Genomic DNA, 19,801 nt, shown 5'->3' on the forward strand with positions numbered 1-19,801 from the left:
TAATGAACTCAAAGAGCACTGTTAGATATTGTCATGCGTGCCACCTATCCTTGCTGCTGACTGCTCGGGGCACATCGCAACGAAGAAGTAGATGATCGTGTAGAGTGCGCATGAACTATTAACTTCGTTCAGGTGAATAGCCACCCGATTCTTGGCCGATCCCCCAGTGTGGGTATGTGCCATCTTTTGATAGGCTAACAACAACAACTGAGGAGGGACAGTTTCACCCGGCTCCCGCTCCCGCCAAGCCTCCGTTTCGGAACGCCCTGGTCCGTCTCCCGGTTGCCTTCTCGGGTTACCGCAACAACTTGTGACAATAATAAATGCTGCATAATTAACAATCTTAAAAATAGGTTTCTTTTCCAGCTATAATTTTGGTAGCTCTCTGCAAAGCCTTTCATTCCGTTAACAATTCAGTGCTACTAAAAGATTAGAGATTTACATAACTGGCGGACTTACAAATACACTGTTAGAGAGCTATTTAAGTGCTCAAAGACAGCACACACAGGCGCACGATAGAAAACCTATTTTAGGAAAGGTGAATTTTGGTGTCCCTCTTGGATATATTCTGACACTTGAAGTGAAGAAGCGACACTGTCCAGCCACCTTCTCACACAGAGTCTTTCATCTGGTCAAGCATCCAGCTCTTCGACGCCGGCACAGCGAGGATGGAAAGCGAGTGAGGCTGCATGGAGGTTGATGGCATCAAAATGCGCTGCTTGCAGGATCTCGATCTATCATAGCTCTGGCACAGGGTGAATAGGGTGGTAACGGGGGGCGAGTGTCCGACTGATAAGCATCTGAAATGCGTCGGCTTCAATGAATTTAAAAACGTGCTTGATCCGGTACGCCTGGCACATGTCCAGTTCACCCGTGTACAGAGGTTGATTACATCCTCGATTGAATTGGTGAAATATTCACCCTGCAGCTGAACTTTCACTCGCAGGCGCTGTTCTGCGTGCAGCTTGCGTACAGCAAGGCTTCCAAAGATACCGCAAAAGGCACGTTCAAATGCCGACCAGGTGGTGAAGTCTGCTACGAGGTTTCTGTTGTTTTTTTTTTACCACGTTGTTCTAAGTCATGGCTTCGTCCCACTGGCTTTTGCCGCTTACCTGCTCCTAGGAGGCAAGCCAATCCTGCCCGTTGTGGTCATCGGGCCCGCAAAAAATGGATGACGACCGTCGGCGCAAAAAACGGGTGTAGGCGAAGGGGCAGATGGGCGACTTGCGTCAGTGGGAATAGTTGACGCGATGGGTCTGCTGCGAAGCTCCAGGACGTAGGCTAAAGGTTGTACGCCGTACAGCTCCATCCGGTTGTAACGGGATCTAGAGGGAAAATAATCTGAGGAGGGCTAGTCAAAATGGCCGTCCGAACTCCGAAATTCAATGCAACGATCTGGCACCGTGCTATGGTGGTGCAGCTATTGTTGTTATTCTTCACCTCATTAAACATGGCACAATACCATCACGGGGGAATGGTCAAGGATTGGTGGTGCATGCCATGAAAAGTTTCATAGGTAATTGCTAGGGAAATAAAGGCATGAGGTGGAGAAGCAGAGCAGCGTAAACAATGAAACTACAAAAGTAATATTAATTGGTGAGAAAAATAAACCATTTTGGAAGTTCCATGAACAGAACAAAAACACATATTTTTGGACATGCGGAAGAATTTTCAAACCAGTTAACCTACTCGCATCCCTTGCGGCCCGCATCGAACGAGAGAATAATAGGGAGTCGCACAGGGAGCCTAACGCACTAACCTCAAAACAGGTACCTCCGAATAAGTCTTTCTCGAAAGTTAACTTCCTGTTCACACAATTGTTGCCTTTGGAATCGCTGCCGGTGAGGCTACGCACTCCACAAGCAAAGTGTGTTCTGTGAACGTGCTCCAACCTAAGTGCAATCTTCTGCAAGTGATACCCCTGTCAAGCGGGCAAGTTAAGTGCACTTACGAAGAGTGTCTCTCGCTATAAGAGCTTTTTTCAGATCTAAAACGTCGCAAGCGGTGTGTAACACGCAGAAGAGTGCACTCCGGTTGGAGTGCGTTGAGGTAACACACTTTGAGGGCGCAGTGTGTAACCTCGACAGGAGCCACTTTGAAGGCACAATAGGTATGGAGCATAAAAAGTACTCACAAGAGTTTTTTATTTGCTATAACAATATTTTGAAAAATATTTCTTCGGTAGCGCTACAAGCGAAGCACACAACAAAGGCACGCTATCAGATGCAACTCTGCTGCACGTCGCCATCTTGCTTGTTGTCAAAATTCAGGATAGTCTTGGCAAGTCTTGGCTTTTCTTCTATTTCTATGTTGTTACGAGCTGTTTAAGCTTGTCGTATTTGGATTATCACGTCAAGCAGTCTAATATTGTTTCTTTTTTCTTTCGTTTTCGTCGACCTATTCAAAATTTTCGCTGATTTGGTGTCGCCATTATTTCTTACTACGAGTGCACTTTAAATTCTCGTTCAACACCGCGTACCCTAAAGTGTCACATGGGATGCCGAAGTGCAACTTCCCGTAAGTGCCCTTAACTTTTGCGCTTGACAGGGGTATAACACTCCACTTGGGTCATTTATATTTTTCAATGTGCACTTATAGCGGGTGACGTCTTCCATAAGTGTACTTGCAAGCTTGACACAGGTATTAGAGGCAATCGAGGAATCAAATCGCAGTATGCCTCGTGCAGTGTGCGTGTGCTGTGCCGCATCCTACTCCCACATATGCTTCTACGGAAACTGCGCCTCAGGGACAGCTGCACGGTCTAACCATGGCCTGTGCTGCGAACGTGTGGTCTAGAGCCCTACTAGACTAATAAGGAAAGCAAGCCATTTCGGAAAGAACCGAAGGGTTTTCTTGTGAAAAGGTCGCCGTGCGGAGAGTGCACCAAGCGACCACAGCTGGCCAAGCATAAGCGCAGAAAACAACACGATTTCAAGAAATGTTCGTTGAGAGCGGTGACAACAATGGCAATGATTATCCAGTTAGTTGAGGCCCGCAAGATAAAGCTTACTGCAATTCCTGATTTTTTTATGCATTTCGACTCCCCAGAAACTATACTATCGGCATGCATGAGATAGGCGGCTCCGAACACAAGTTGGCGTGTGTGTCCGATGCAAGAACGGACACTATATTAATGGCCATAGCATGGTGTACACTGTGATCAGTGCTTTCAAAGCTGCGTTACTTCTTTTCAGAATTCGTGGACAAAAACTAACTCTGCTAGGCCTCCAGTCTCATTATGTTGGGCAGAACTTTCGCTCTTAAGACTATCAGAAGCGTGCGTGGCATTAGTGTGCAAGAATACCGCCTAATTCAGAAATCCTGCGCTCATTGCGTACTTCTGCTATACTGCGTCACAACACCTGCAGGCGCGGCCACACCTTTGGGGTATTGAGAAGGTCGGACGTGATAATCACCTTAGATGCGTTCACTGTATGTTTACAACAATGTCTGCTCTGTGGGCGCTATTAATAGAAATTTAACTGTTACGTAAGTTTCGTTTGAATTTCAGTGAATTCAAAACAAAAGTTCTGTCGACTGCCTGTCAGGAAAGTCGCATACAGACATCCAAAATACGCCCATCTTTCGAACAGCCACGGCCTTGGAGATAATACAATCGACAAGGAATGTCATACGCAAGGAATGTCATAATTCATGACCATGAAGAATAGCCGATTATGTGCCTAAAAATGTTCAGATAAGACCTGTGAAGTGTGTGATAGATATTTTATCTCGTGTTCTGGCTGATATATACAACGTGGGCCTTCTATACAATGTTATTCCTCGGCGCATTTAGTTGCTAAAGTTTCCGCTCTGTTCAAGAAAGCCAATACGAAATACTTTTCCAATTACAAAACAGTGTCTGTTTTGCCAGTATTCTCGAAATGACTTGAACAGTTAATTCATAAACGAATGTCTTCATTCTGCGAAGCTGATTATCTAATCTCTGACGCTCAATTATGCTTAAAAAGAACAAATCCACAGAACAAGCATTGCTACATCTCAAAGATCGTATTTTAGAGTTTTGAAAAAAGGTAAGACGTACTGGACATATTTATCCATTTTACGCAGGCTTTGACTGCATTAATCATGGCCGGCTTTTGATTAAACTGGACAGTTATGGTTTCCGGGGGCCGGTTCACTCATTACTTACCTCTTATCTTTCATACCACACAAAGTATGTCAGTGTGAAAAGCCAGCACTCTTCAGTTAGATAATGGCGGGTGTCTCGCGAGGCAGCATCTCTGTACCTCTTCTTTTTAGTCTACATATTAACGACGTTCTGAAATCATCTACAGGTGCTCACTTTGTACTATATGTTGATGATGTGACGCTGCTGTTTTCTTCTATATCAAAGGAGAGAATAGCCCATCAAGCAGATGCTGCATTGAGGGCACTTCTGTCCTGGTGTGTCGATAACTATTTAAAAATAACTACAAATAGAAGAGAAGCAGTTTTATTTAGAGCGTGGAATAAAGACTTAATATTTGCGCCCTTTGTCTAGCTTGGAAGCGAAATGATAGAAATTGTCGAAACGATAATTGTACTGGGAGTTTAATTTAACTGTTACCTCCGTTGGGACAACCAAGTAAAGGCTGTAATAACTAGGTTATCGAATACTGTAGGCGTTATGAATCGGCATCGTCACTCGGTACCGACTTAAGTTATATCACTGCTGTGTACATCATTAATTATGTGATATTTAAGCTACGCCCAGTTGGTCTAGGGCACAAACGGTACGGTAAATAAACAACGTATTATTTCTATGCTGAAATGTTCAGTGCTATTTATTTACAACCTTGATTTTAGGGCTCACTAGGCTCATTTTTTTTTGAAAAATACGACAGGTTCAGAATTTATTCAATTATATGAAGTGAAACCAATGCACGGTATGCAATTGACGCTATAAAAAATCTGGATAGATTTGGCATGCTTGCTAATCTCATACGCAATGTGCCAATCTATCGAAGTCGAAAACCTAAACTCTGGAATGTTGCCACATGTAGAACAAACTTTGGCTTACAAAGCATGTCAAAAACATTACCGCGCTTTATAAACAAACTAAACGCTCAGCATGTTGACGTATCGCGATTATCATTAAAACAAGTTAGAAGAGTCCTTTCCTGGAAATAATTTTCTATTTGCATCTGGCGTGTGGGCTTGTGTGAATGCGCACGCTTCTTTTCAACGGACGGCTGTCTGGCTTCCATTTTTCTATGCAGGTGTTTCCTAATTTTCATTGTATATTGTATTTCAGTGTGTTTTGTGCTGTAATTCCTTCTGTGCGCAGATAAAAAAATGATGTTCTGATATTCCTGGTAAGTCGCTGCCCACAAGCGCCGTATGTCTGTTTGCCAAAGCCGCCATGTGAAACCGGGGGTGGTGGACATTTCAAACTGCTCCGCGGAGCTTTTTTTACACCCCTTCCTATGATATTTATGAGAAAATACTAATTCGCGGACAGCTGGTACTTCATGAAAGTTTCAGATCACAATGCGTGATATTGAAAGAATACCAGTATTGATTTTTTTTTTTGTGCGAAGCTTGTGAAAAATGATCTTAGACTCAGGAATTTAGAATTTCCCTGTCTATCATTAGAAGCATAGTGTATTCGCTGAGCTGCCTTGAGCGTTAGATATATAGTTCTTCGCATTTCAGACAGGACATAAAAATTGATTGATTGTATGTTAAAGCAAAACTTCCTTATGCAGCGATTGAACTTTAGCTTGTTGACGACGGAGACGAGGACCGGATATACGCGTCTGACGACTTCTCTCAACCCATTCTTTAACTATCATGCCGCCAGTGCCTGTCGAGGAACGAAGATTGATCAACCCCATTATTTTTGACGGAGCGCTTCGGCGAAAAATTTGTTGTCGAACTCAAAGACCAAGAAACCGGCGAGCACAAACATTAAAAAATATGGCAAGAATGCTCAGTGCGTGAGAGCGAAAGACCCGATTGATGACGTTGGGGCCCTATCCTTGACCACATTTTTCTCGAAAAACTATTTTATTACGAAAGAAAATTTAGGAGCACAAACGCTGTTGCTAAAGTTATTCAAGAAAAAGTCTAGACTTTGGCTATCGCATTGGCGCTGCGCATGAGAAGGGATATATGGCGGAGATACAGCGGCAGCAGGCATAAGTTTGCACATGCTCTCGTGTCATGGACGCCTGTTCAGTCAGACTTTTCAGCGCTATGATCAGCTACCAAGAGCAGGACAGCGTCATATTGCGTGCTTCGGAGCCTTAACCTTCAGTGGAGATTCTGCCAGTTCACTTTTCAATTAAAAACATTTGTTAAAAGGTGTGTGTCCTGCGGTGACCATTTTTTCCTGAAGCCTGCATAACAACAACAAGATGTAATGAGATTGGCGTGGCGTATTGAAACCATGGGTGTTCAAAATCGAAGTTTTCAAAGTTTGTGTAACAAAAAGTAGTGTATATTCTCGTGGTTCTCTCTTGTACATAGTACAAGAAAATGAAGCTTGAAAGTGACACGTTCACTTATATTGCAACATTCGTTATATAAATTGCTACATCACAAGCATGTCTAAGTAGCTCCAGAATCTTGTTGAAGGTACTCCAAAGCGCGGTGGAAGTGCTCGAAAGTATTTTGTGTGCCTGCAGTGATTTCGCGCCATTTTAGCGATTTAGGGGTTTCTTGCCAATATCCCGTCAGTCGGCTGGTACATGATAATGGGCTGGTAATTCAATGTTTTCCCCAATCTCCTTAACCTACACGAAAAATATTCACCACCAGGCAAAACAAAAATGAGGAACTTTGGGACTGCCTCCTTGAGGACTCGTTTTTCTGACTTACGTTAATCCCCTATTTCGCAAGATGTTAGGAGAAAGACGAAATCCTTGTTTTATGTAAGTAGTCCTAAGTCAACGGTAATCTCGAGAGCATGACAACACTGTGTCTCAATTTTTTGGGGTAGTTTATTGAGCGAATGGCCCCAGTGGAGACCGTAAACAAAGCTGGCCATTCGTGGGTGCATTAAAATACAATCATGGCATTCTGAAAGCAGTAGGCCATCACACAAGATGCCAAGACCAGGACCAATGGTTTGTTCAACGTAAAAAGCGGCTGAGGTTCCCTCGCGTTCGGTGCCCTATGTTCTTAGTTTCGCTCCTAGTCCCAGACGCAAACGTCGTTCACGCAGGCAACTGCGACGCGGCCGGCCTCTTGTTCAGCTGCTTCAGCCGAGCGGGTGAATTCTTTAGAGGAAGCTCTGGCTCCCTCTTCCGGCTCAGTTGTCACCGCTCCAGCTCTGTCGCCTGCTGAGGAAAAATAATGAGTGATCAACTTCTGAAGAAAAAGCTGCTTTCGTTACGTGCAATTGTCCGTAATGTGATTTTGTCTCGTAATAATATGCATGTTCACTCAAGTATCTTTCTCAATCGTAGCGTCACACGCTGCTCTGTGCCACCGACTATGGACTGGTTAGCTGCTCAGTTGCAATTGGCCTTTGCTGAAAAGAACAATGTTGGGATAAAATTCATGGTACTCTGCAAGAGGCAGAAGTGCTGCTACTCTGCTTAACGGGTGTCACGAAATGCCCTTCCTCTTTCAGAAATGAATTATCCAACCTCGACGTAAGCCGGCCTCGAGGTTGGAACCTCGACGTCTTCTCTTCCTCCCTAAACGCAATGTAGGAATCATGGCAAAGTTATTTTACTTAACGGCTGCTGCAGAAAAAACAGATGACTACTCCTTTTTAAGGGGCTCCCCGCTTAGGTGGACAAAAAAACTGCAAATTGAGCTTTCTACAGCTTTGGCAGAGTGTTTTAGCTGCAAGTTTTCGAGAAGATAGATTAATCACATCGTGTTCGTGTTTAGCCAATTCGTTTTAACGGACTGGATGACGTTTGCGAAAAGTATGAAATTCAGACTCTGATTGATACCCTAGGCTCCTTAATGCCAAGATGTGCTGGAGCACTATCCTAGAATGTGAATATAGTTCAGCGTTAGTATGAATTGCCTGTTTCAGAAAATCGCGCTTCCTTTACTTCAGCCTCTGCTGGTTTCGCCCCGATTCCTTTGGAATCATTCCATTTTTCCTGTTCTATGTCGTAATATTTTCTCTCTTCTTCAGTAAACACTGACTTCTTTAAGACTGTGCAACTCCGCTGAAGATGATTCATTCATGCCATGTTCCCTTTCAGTAAATAAATGCTGCTTACCTAACAGAATGCAAAAAGCTGTGAGTCCAAGAAGGAAGACTGCCAGCTTCATTGTTTTCGGGCAAGATGCACTGCGAACATGATGAAAGGAAACATGTTAATTCGGGAAATTGATCCAACGCGTCGGTTTTAGTCGTAAATAATTCCCCGCTTTTCTTTCAACAGCACTGAGAAAATTTTAAGTGTTGGCTATTTCTGTTGCCGTATGTCTCCCGCCTTCCCAACGAACGTGAACAGCATGAAAACCACTTTTATAACAGAATAAGTAAAAGTCATAGCTGCATTTACATCCCCTCCTTGGGTCGTCGTGCAGTGCGGTGGTTACATAGAATCTTGAACTTATAAAGAAAACAATATTTGTTCTATATGCTATCAATAATTTCCACGCAGTCCGTGTTTTAGTAAAGACGTGTACTTCAGGATATAGCGTCAAGTATATATGCTGTAGGCCCTCTCCCGAATGCGGAAACCCACGTAGCGTCCACTGATGCCCAATCCGTCACAAGAAGGGTACTTTTTTCGTCGCGTTTTAAAGTACAAAACGATTTCTAATCCCCATTTAACACTTTTTTACCAGTATTTTTCCGGCACCCATAAAACAATAACACAGGTAGCACCATTTCACGTACCAGTTGGACGATGTTGCTCTGATCGGTGCCTGCACGCCTATAACGGGTTGGATAAAAGGTCGCCGCTGCCTCCATCCCACTGTATATACTCTTCTCCTTGCACCAGGCAATAAGTTTTCCCGAGGCTATCACAAAAGGACTCTCGTTTCTGCGGCTGATGGACACATCTGTTTTTTATGCTTCCTTGCTGTCCATCTTTCCCAAACCCCTTCGTATACAGACGTGTGTCAATGGGTCAGCCAAAAAACAAAAACCCTCTGGAATTCGGAGCACTATTTTCGACTTGATATCGCTCGCACACAAGGTTTTAAAAGCAACTCGAAACAAAAAATTGTGCTATTCACTATTTTTGAGTGACAGCACTGTAATTGGAGCGACAGCAGTGTAACTTGACCCCAGAAAGCTTCGCATGGTCTATAGGCCGAGTAATGAAAACTAATAACTCAGTCCCCGACGTTCGATGCAGTGCAGCTGGTCTTCTTGCGTTCATCGACGACTGTCGCAAGCCTTGAGTGAAGCACACGGCAAAAAACAGAATGGAGTACGCCGGAGCCCTGAGTGTGCTTTCGCAAGAGGTTCAGAAAAAGGAAAGATAAAAAGAATGGCAAACCTGCATTGAACCGGTTCTATCTACCACGTCTCAGGACCGCAACATGGCTGGTCCAGGTTGTTTCCAAGTATCCAACGTCCTTGATGTTAACGGTGGGTTTTGAATGTCAGTGTAATAAAAACCAGCGTAATAAAAACGCGCAGTGCACCGACCGCCTACGCATAGCTGCCCGCGTGCCAGAAGAATGGCGGAAAAACAAAAATAGAAACAGCGAAATGATTAGTTATCCCGAAGTGAAATTATAAAAAAGCTCTCCAAAAGAGAGAAACAGCTCCTGAGGATCAGGTAACAGCACATCTACTGAAGCACGTTTTGCTTTGGCTTATAGGAGTTTAACGTGCCAAAGCGACTCAGACTAAGGGCACGCCCTCGTAAAAGACTCCGGAAATTTGGACCACCAGGGGTTCTTTACGTGCACTGAAAGTGCACCGTACTGGAGCCTCTAGAGTTTCGCCTCCATTGAAATTCGACCACCGCGGCCGGTATTACACCCGCGTCTATCGGGTCAGCAGGCGAGCGCCACAACCACTGAACCGGAGATAAGGAGACTATCAGAAAAGCAGGTCACTCAGTATATGCTTTTACTTTCTAGCGTACCGGAATCTGTGAGGAACACTAACACCGTTTTCGCAGCGGGTAGGCTTCGACCACTGGCGTGGGACGTAGCGCTTGCCGCGTGTAATTCAGGCCAATCTTTCGAATTCGCGTGGAGAAACCTTGACCAAGATCTGAAGCTCCGGCTTCCATCCGGCCTACCACAACGTGAAGCAACTTTGCTATGTCGCATGTGGCTTGATGTAGCTTTCTCCAAGCATTACTCTTTCTTAACCGGTATGACTGACAGCCCTGCATGTGCCATCTACGGGTGTGATGAGACTATAGCCCACATACTTTGTGAATTTCTTGCACACAGAGCCAAAAGGCGGTCTCTCTGCTATGCACTGGAGCGCCTAGATCCATGTACACTGACAGAAATGAAGATTCTCGGCAAGTGGCCGCGGGATCGTCAGCGGTGAAGGCCTCGAAGGCACTGCTTCAATAGTCCAGAACTTCTGGCCTGCACTATAGGCTGTGACTTTACCGAAAGCTGTGACTTTGCATAGTGACTTGAAATTCCTGCTACACTTTATTCTTTTTCATCTTTTTATTCCCTCACACCTTTGTCCCGTGCAGGGTAGCAAACCTGTTATTCTTCCGGTTAACCTCTCTGCCTTTCCTCCTTCTCCTCCTCCTCCTAACACCGTTTTATATCATTTTTAATTCATAAGATAGAAGACGTCAAGACATGGAAAGTCACAGACCTTTTGCACTAACAGTTATAGTTAGACTGTCCGTTGCCTACAAGGTTGTTTGGATCATGAGGTTTAACGTCCCAAAGCGACTCAGGCTATGAGGGGTGCCGTAGTGGGGAGCTCGAGATAATTTCAATCACCTGTATTTCCTTAGCGTGCACTTACATTGCACAAACACATGTCTCTAGCATTTCTCTCCAACAAAATTCGACCGCCCCGGCCAGGATCAAACCGCGCGCTTTCGGGTCAGCAGCCGAGCACCATAACCACTTTCCTACCGCAGCAGCTACATTTCGTACTAGGTATTGTGGCGATACACATGAACCCCTGTTCCATAGCAACAATTGCGCGTACTTATCATGGGATGTTATGCACGTGCAGTTCCGAAAGTTTGGCAGGAGGCGGCACACATGCGATCCTCGCTTCCTTTCGCGCCCTCGCGGCGACATCACCGCGGAGGTTTTCCCTCTTTCCTCTTTTAGCTCGAAGAGACCTCCTCTCCACAGCCCGGGAGGAGCGTTCTTCTAAAAATGCTTTTGCGCTTTTTGACGGGTAGCCATGCATAAGCCCGGATCAAACGTCTGCGGAGCAGAACACTGCCGTCTGCGTAGCTCCTGGCCCGCCCCGCGACTGCCCGCCCCGGGCAGCGAGCGCGGAGCTATGCGAGGTGAGCTAATATTCCGCCACCTTTCGCGCGCGTGCTTATTCCCATCCCCTCCATTTGCACTCTTGTTCACCCCACCATCTCTCTTTCATACTGTACCACCTGGGAAGCTAGTCACCGACACTCTGTAACCACATCTGGGAATGCCCACTTCTCACCTGTGTACAGCCCATTTACTCAGCCGCCCCAACCACCTGGGAGACCGCACTTCTGGCCACACGAGGTGGTGAACAATGCAAGCTTATTCACCAGACGGCTCTTGGACTGAAGAGCCCTCCCGGGAAGGTTTTATCTTGGTTGGTAAATATAGTTTATACTCCTCCTCCTCTTTTTTGCTTTCTCATCGCCCTACGCCAGCGGAATGCTCCCTCGCAACGGCGACTGTTTGTTTGGTGCTTGCAATTTGCTCGAAAGATATAAACCCAGTTTCGAGTAGACGACTCGTATTATTTGCTGTCTGGCTCGAACCCACCGTGGTTGCGACTTATGGCACTGTGGTTTGGGGGTCACAGCTTCTGACTGTTAAGGTTGACACGCTGCTGATAGAATGCGACTATCGCTTATATTCATTTGAGCGATATTACTAAAATAACCACCCTAATAGCTGCTAAGGTAATAGCTAATATTATCATGAAGACGTTACGCTTAAAAAAAGAAATTACTATGCCGGCTGTCGTAAGCCATACTACACAATAGACCAATGGCGCAGTGACAATCACGTGACAGCGAAATGCGCCGAACTTTACCAACCCCTAGATAGAGCCGTCACAGATTACGCAAATACAGCTCACTCAGTCAGAACCTCGACATATATGCAGGCATTACAGAATTAAGGTGTAGATGAGCCATATGGGAAAATGCTCAGACATCTACAGAAGCTTTACACCCATATTGGCCTCCAGAAAGGCAGCAAGAAAATGCCGATAAAAAGCGTGTCACCGAAGTAGACACGATATCTCCAATGGTATTCATCGCATGTTTACACGGGGTACTCAGAGACCTGAGTTGGGAGCAGTTGGGGAGAAAATTTAATAAACACCTCAGTAATGTGCGATGCGCTGATGACAGTGCCTTGCAAAGTAACGAAAGCGACAATTTGCAAACCATGACCAATAACTTAGACAAGAAAAGCAAAATCATGAGTGTAGGAATACGTATGCAGGTAACTAACGTAACCTTCAACAGCCTCGGAAGGGAAAAACAGTTTACGACAGGTAGCGAGGCGCTAGAAGTGGCAATGGTGAATTAGCGCAGATAATTTCTGCAGACGCGGACGATGAAACAGAAATAACTACAAGAATACGAATTCGGTCGAGAGCACTTGGCAGATACTCTCGAATCATTAGTGGCATGTTATAAATTTCTGTTTACCAGTATCTTTCAAGGGAAAAATATATAGCAGTTGTTCAAGGTTCGTTTGTTGCATGTTTATGGTACAAGATTAGAAAACACTGGAATACAGAAGGATGTCCTAAAGTCAGAGACTGTGGACGGGACCTCCTGTAAGAACAATTAAAAAAGAATTACAGACAGCAGATGCAAAAAAAAATTCAAGTTGGCATCATTAAAGAGCGGTGAGTGAAATACGAGAAATAATGCAATCCCTTATTTGAATGAAAAATGATTATACACCTAACAGCGTACAAACCAATACAAGACACAAATCATAGAATGATATAAATGACAAAACTAGTACCATTTACCATGTAAAATACTATTAGGAGGATTGTAAAAACTGACGGAGAGCGGATTTCTAGGCAGAGATATTTGATGATTGATTAATGCTAGCAAGTAATGAGTTCCATAAAGTGGTGGCAGAGAAACGAACTGTTTGCTTTCCATAATTAGTGTTAGGTTTAGGGAGTAAAAAGTTACTGTGATTAGCAAAACGCGTGTCGTTGCGACGCGGATTTTGGTCACTGCAAGTTAACGAAAAAGGAAGTAGATCTCTAACAGATTTGTGCATAAGGTTACATAATTTGTAGTCGATTATTTTGGGCACCGATAAAATATTGTAGGATAGGAGCAGACGAGGGGCATTTACAGAGTAGTGACTATAAGTTATAATTCGAATTGCTTGATTTTGGATATTTTGCAGAGAAGATGAATGCGAATGATACGTGTTTCCCCAAGATTAAGTGCAGTACTGAATATGGGAGTGAATGAACGAGTAATAGAGAGAAATGAGAATGGGAACATGGAAATACGGGCGAACTTTAATTATTACTCTAATACCATACGCCATTTTTCGGGAAATGGATGAGATGTGGGTCTGAAATTTAAGACATTTGTCCTGTACTACGCTTAGAAATGATACGTCATCAGCTGCAAGGATTGAGTTTTAGCCTATGCTAGCAGACGGGTTGTCGCAAAGAATTTTATGAGGTGACCGAAAAACTAGAAAGCTAGATTTGGATGCATTAATGAACAGCAAATTTTTTCTGTACCAATCGAATACATTCTGTGCATCCATGTAAAGTTTATCGACCACTTTATTTATATGTGAATCTGAGGTTAAGGTTGTTGTGTCGACAGCATAAAGAAAACAGTTGGAATTATAAAAACACCTAGGGAGGTCATTGATATATAATAAAAGTAGAAGAGGGCCAAGAAGGAATCCTTGCGGAACTTCAACGTTAGTAGTCTTGAATTTTGAGTATGTTCCCGAGATGAACACGGCTTGTTTTCTATTGAATAAATAGCTTCTGATCAGCGAAAGAGCCGACCCAGTTATGCCGACAGCGTCAAGCTTGTTCAATAAAATAGCATGGTTGAGTGAATCAAAAGCTTTGGAAAGGTCAAAAAATAATGCACCAGCAAAGTTACCTGCGTCGATGTAGGATTTAATTTTATCGGTGAGAGCGATCACAGCTAATTCGTTGGAGAAACCCATTCTGAAACCGAGCCGGTTAGGTGAGAGAATGTCAAATTTTGTTTATTGTTTATTCGGATAACAATGGGTTTCTCAATAATTTTGCTGAAAATTGATAAAATGGCGATTGGGCGGTAATTAGAAATGATTTGTTTATCTCCCTTTTTAGGAGTGGAATTAGATTTGACTTTTTCAATGCAATAGAGAAAGTGCCTGATTTCAAGACCAGATTGACAATATGGGCGAAGACATCGCAAAATGAGATGCTCAATTAACTTAATATGGAATGAGTGTATATTATCGGGACCTGGACTGGCGCCTTTCAGATTGCGCATTATTTTGCCGATTTCATCAAGAGAGACAGGGAAAAGGAAAATGCTATGGGGAGATCGCTGTAATCTTTGATTAACGGCAGTATTTATTACTCATGAGACTAAAGCAAATGAATCACTAGAGGCTTCAATAATGTCTGAGCGATTGGTATATGTTTCCTTACCGGAAGTATTTGCTGATATGAGAGCTTTCGAGTTGTTTCTGTTTAGGAAGGAATTAATAACTTTCCATTGCTTATGAACGTTATTTCCGGCGTGGTTTGTTTCTCGTTCATGGGTTTTTTCGCTTCGCTGTTCTAAGGAGCAAGCATAATACATTAGAATATTTTTTATAACGCGCTAAAAGTCTTAAGTTGAATGGTTGCTTTTTGCATTTTCTATAGCGGTTATCTTTCTTTCTCAAACTGCCTAAAAGGCCACAAGTCATCCCGGGATTATTCGAAGTTGAAAATTTCTTTTTGCAATTATATATTGTCGAACACCCATCGATAGTATTGGAGATAATAAGAAAGAACTTATTGAACGCAATATCGGCGTCATCAAGAGCCTCAACCACTTACCAGTCATTAATAGCAACCCGTTCAAGGAATAATGCAGAGTTCAATGTTTCTTTTAAATGAACTGAGTATGCCTAACGTAGTTAACACAGTTATCCAACTGCATAAAAATAGGGTAGTGATCTGTTATATCGGCTTCTATGACACCTGCATCAGGAGCGGACATTAGGCTTGATAAAGCGTGATCTATGAGGCAGCTTGAACCATTAGCGAAAATGCGTGTGGGAATGTTGATAAGCCCCGCCGCGGTGGCTCAGTGGTTAGGGCGCTCGACTACTGATCCGGAGTTCCCGGGTTCGAACCCGACCGCAGCGGCTGCGTTTTTATGAAGGAAAAACGCTAAGGCGCCCGTGTGCTGTGCGATGTCAGTGCACGTTAAAGATCCCCAGGTGGTCGAAATTATTCCGGAGCCCTCCACTACGGCACCTCTCTCTTCCTTTCTTCTTTCAGTCCCTCCTTTATCCCTTCCCTTACGGCGCGGTTCAGGTGTCCAACGATATATGAGACATATACTGCGCCATTTCCTTTCCCCCAAAAACCAATTTTATATATTATGTTGATAATATTTTCGAAGCCATGAGTACTTAAAACTACAATATAATCTACATATGAGGAGCAGTCGGGATCTAATGTTTTAATATTCATGTCACCCATTGTTATAAAATTTTTGCGTTACATTGACAGTACCCCTAAGGCTGAGTGGAGAGCTGAGCAGAAATCTTTGACATAGGACAAGGGTGACCGGTATATGCAGCCAATTACTACATTTTTTCGATCTAGTGAAAAGAAATATTCCTCTGGTTCGATCCATACAGATTCATAATCTCCCACTTTTCGCGATAGATCAAGTCAGCGACGATAGTGATAGCAAGAGGAAATAAAGATCGCTCTGCCACCGTGCGCGCTATCGCTACGATGGCAGTATTCAGCGCTATATGAAGGCAACGTGTACAGGTTCTTGTCGCCATCAGAAAACCAAGTTTCGCTCACGCAGATTACGAAGAACTGGTGTTGAGTGGCTGATAATAGGTTAGTAAAGTCGTCCGAATGTTTTCGCAGACTTCACACATTGAAATGAATAAAAGATCTGCAAGAAGGGGAAATATAAGATTTTAGATTACAAGGCGAGAAGTACGAGGCCATATTGATGGAGGAGATTGGAAGAAAAATGCAGAATCTCATGCGAAAATGGAAAGGTCGGATTAAAATTTATGCGGAAATCGTGGCTGGTCTCTGTCTTACTTGTCAAAATTTGGCAGTGTTTCGTCCAAAGAAACAACCACCCCTTTTTTATATTGAGTGTTCGTGCCATACTGAGAATTTTCTTGATTTCCATAGTAAGGTGGTCATTAACATAAACTGGCTCCTTTACTTCACCTGGGGATCCTAACGTACCTGTGTCAAGCCGTGAGTTGCGAGCTTTATCCAAGAAGTAGTTTTTTTTAGCCCGGGAAATGAAGCGAGCAATGATGTTCTGCCCTGATTGAGCGGGCACCCGATGAACAATGTCAAGGTCGGCAGTGTCAACGGGGAGCTTATTTTCACTCCAATCGACGCCACAATTGCAACACAGTCCTCGCCCTGTGTGCAAGGGACACCTTTGATTTCAGCATTATTGATTGTAGAATATTGATCCTGATTGGAGATCTGATTTTTTAGCATTTCATTCTCGAGTTTGAGCGCTTTGTTGGCGGCCAAGAGATCCGCTTGACTACTCTGAACTTTTTCGACCATGTCATTCAAGAGCGTGAGACTAGCATCCATGTCAGACACTTCCTTAGCCAGTCCACCTACGTCTAGACCAGATTCTTGAAGCTTGATATTTACTTTTGTGACGAGTTGATTAGCTAAATCATTCATCTTGGCCTCAGACATAGCTTCCAAACTCTCAATTTTTTTAGCCCGCTCGACATTAGTCGGCATCATGGGAAAAGCAAAGACAATTTTCCGCGAACAGTAACGGAGTGGAATCAACTTACTAACGACGAAGTCTTACAGCTATCTGTAACATCATTCATCGGCAACCTCAGTGCACAATAATGTCCTCTGTCATGCATTCCCGGTTCCCATTTTTGAACTGAATTTAATATTGTGATCGTTTTGGTGCTCTTTCTTCATTTAATTAATTCCCTGTTGACCATGTTCACTGATGACTTGATAGTAGTGTATTTATATGCCCCAAACCTTAGTGTACTTTTTTTGTTGTGTTACGTCATTGAGCCTTTCATTTTTGCTGTTGTGTTTTGTTGCTTATTATTAATTTGTGGCCTTTGTACTTTTTTTCTTAATATTTGTACTTACCTATTTTCTGTATGCTCACCCTGCGAAAATCCCTTCCTGGGATTGCAGTATTAATAAATAAACAAAATAAATAAAAAAATTATCACAGCGAAGCAAGCAAGACTGGCAGCATCTGTGGTTGCAATCAAGGCAGTAAAAATTACTAAAGAGTAAAGGCACCAATATCAGAGAACAATGAACGATGCTTAACGGTAAGTTCGATGACCGCAACCACTGCTGCAATGAAGCAGGGTGTCTCGAGGTGACGGCTTTTAAGGTTAGAAGAAGGCAGTATCCTTCAAAGGGAAAAGTATATAGCAGCTGTATAAAACCGGTACTCATCTATGGCGCAAAAAAGCGCGAAGGACTCAACTTAAATGGAGGACAACGCAGCGTAGTATGCAAGGGAAAGTGTTACCATGGCAGCAATCCAGTGTGTGCCAATGCAGTGCGAGCACCTGAGGAGATTGTCACCAAAGGCGCTCTTGCGCCAGCACATAGGGAAAACACTATCTTTTTTAATGTTCCCCAACTTATCAGCTAACAGAATGACAGCGTTCAACAGATCCACTGGTAAACGCTGGCTAGACGTTCGCTATCCAACATGAGTCTATAATGATTTCAGCTTTCCTGCTTATGAACGCTGCCAACCAACTTTTGAAGATTGGCATCGAACCTTCGAACATTGGAATGCAACCTCGCTCACTGACAAATGAAAGTGAGGCAAGTTATTGGCCAACTTAGGTATTGAACACAGCATTTAGCCGTGCGAAATAAATGCGCACGTTTGCGCATTTTCAAGGTTTTCTCTTTTCATTGTTATTTTAGGAACCGGCATCTAGGATGTCTTGCGTAATCATGTGTCTTCCGGTACATCTTTGGCGCGCATCACGGACAGTGAGAGCTCCTCCTGAGCTTCCGTCGTCCCATGTATTACGACAATCGCAGAACAAAGTCGAAAGTTATAAACATACCTAGTTTTGCCAAGACATTTTGTGCGTGAAGCTAAAACAATTTTTTCGAATATATTTGTAATTGACGCGTCAGATCGGCGCACCACGTTTCGTAGAAAATAGGAAATCAAAGTTACGAAATTTCTCATTCAAGAAGTGGCTGTGATTTCTGGCCATGATGCGCTGCTTCACACCCCTGATAAACATATAGAGAGGGACAACAGCAAATAATTGCGATAATTAATTCAAATAAACGTGTCATCTGCCTCGAATGTGAGAACTTTACATATCTCTAAATGTCCCAGCAAGCTTTTGCAAACATAGCTATGGTACAGGTTGTAGCATATACCATTAAGGAGCGTCTAAATTCCATCTTTGAACCATGTTCGTTCTCTGCAGAAAAAGCATTCTATGCAAGGACGGCTCGCAGCTCTGCAAAATGCAATGAACTCAGGAGACTGAGTGCTTAATTGTTCAAACAAAAAGGAAATGTAAACTGTATATCTGCATCCACTTGCGTGCCTGTAATATGCGAGACAAAACACATACTTAGTCACGAGCTCGACGAAAGTTCGTCTGATCAGGCATTCGTAGAAGTAAAAGTATTACGGTCACTTACCAAGTCAAAAGTAAAAAATAATTCGTTTTAGCCTGCTTGCAAACCAAGCGAAAATTCCAGGATGACAGTCCAGAGTTGTGGTCCTTCAATTGAGGAGCAACATGGGCAAAATTATCTCGAGAAACAGTGCGCATTTTCTGTGCCAATTTATGTACGCCTCCTAGCGTGCGAACCGAAAAAAACCAGCACTTAAAAATTTCACATTTCCTCGGTGACCTGCTGCCTTAGAACAATCTGGTCTGATTCCTGTCGTGCACATAGAGCGTATGACCAACATATTCACGAACACAAGAGGTGTAAACCATATGAGACTCCACTCCCTCCCCCCCTCCCTCTGCTGACTGACACTATGGTTGCAACGTTCACTGAATCCATCTCTCCAAACGAAATATAAATTTATTGCCGTTCTGGCAGCACACCTTTCCGTACGACGTCAAGTTAATGAGTGTTAGTACATTCCAGTGCATTGATTCTTTTTTCCGGCTGAAGAAAAATAATGCGGGGGTATTCAAAGCAGCAGTTACTACCTAAACGATATTTAACGAATCTTAAAATAACATGACGGTGGTGGTCACTGGTACGATTTTACGACACTGGTACAAGTGTTCTGCGACGGCTTTAAGAAGGGTGTGCTTTGGAGTGGCCAAGCATTTGGCGGCCGCGGCGTCAGACTGGCCTTGTGTTTTCTTGCGTTCCACGACTTGAATTTCTGTGAACATTGAACTTGTTTACTGCTCTTTTCATTCCTGCCGCTGTCCCGGCTGTGTAACCTGGCCTGTTTTTTCTCTACATTAATTCTGA

At 43.5% G+C, this 19,801-nt stretch overlaps 2 long non-coding RNA genes across 2 annotated transcripts in view; one reads left to right on the forward strand and one right to left on the reverse strand.

Moving 5' to 3' along the window:
* Positions 1-6,929: 6,929 nt before the first annotated feature.
* Positions 6,930-9,011, reverse strand: LOC144119323 (uncharacterized). Its single transcript, XR_013312329.1, has 3 exons — positions 8,822-9,011; positions 8,193-8,263; positions 6,930-7,286 (listed from the first exon to the last, which is right to left on the reverse strand). It is a non-coding gene; the product is annotated as an uncharacterized LOC144119323 (long non-coding RNA).
* Positions 9,012-11,530: 2,519 nt separating this feature from the next.
* The window catches only part of LOC144119326 (uncharacterized), a 65,043-nt gene continuing 56,772 nt past the window's right edge, over positions 11,531-19,801 (forward strand). The window contains exon 1 of the long non-coding RNA XR_013312332.1: positions 11,531-11,683. This is a non-coding gene — a long non-coding RNA (uncharacterized LOC144119326). The remainder of the gene's footprint in view (positions 11,684-19,801) is intronic.

The sequence above is a fragment of the Amblyomma americanum genome, chromosome 2 (assembly GCF_052857255.1).
Source record: "Amblyomma americanum isolate KBUSLIRL-KWMA chromosome 2, ASM5285725v1, whole genome shotgun sequence".
NCBI classification, from domain to species: Eukaryota; Metazoa; Arthropoda; class Arachnida; order Ixodida; family Ixodidae; genus Amblyomma; species Amblyomma americanum.